A 257-nucleotide genomic window follows, 5' to 3' on the forward strand; every position below is an offset into this window, starting at 1 on the left:
AATTCACTTAAAGTGCTAGACTCAAATTATTTGGTATTGTTTTATTTCAATTTAGCGTTTAAGAAATTTTCATTTTCAAACACTTAAAGTAAACATTTTACTCCGTATTTCTTATTGAAAATTCATTGAAATAAAATTTTCCTTTTTAAGACTTTCCATTTTACTTCTTCCATAATTAAAACTCCTTTTAATCTTGGAAACTATTTTATTTTAGTTAAACTTCCTAAAATATATCTAAGACAACATTTCAATTTCTA

Source organism: Theobroma umbraticum, unplaced genomic scaffold (assembly GCF_002168275.2).
Source record: "Theobroma umbraticum cultivar Fairchild unplaced genomic scaffold, ASM216827v3 scaffold_12.1, whole genome shotgun sequence".
NCBI lineage: Eukaryota > Viridiplantae > Streptophyta > Magnoliopsida > Malvales > Malvaceae > Theobroma > Theobroma umbraticum.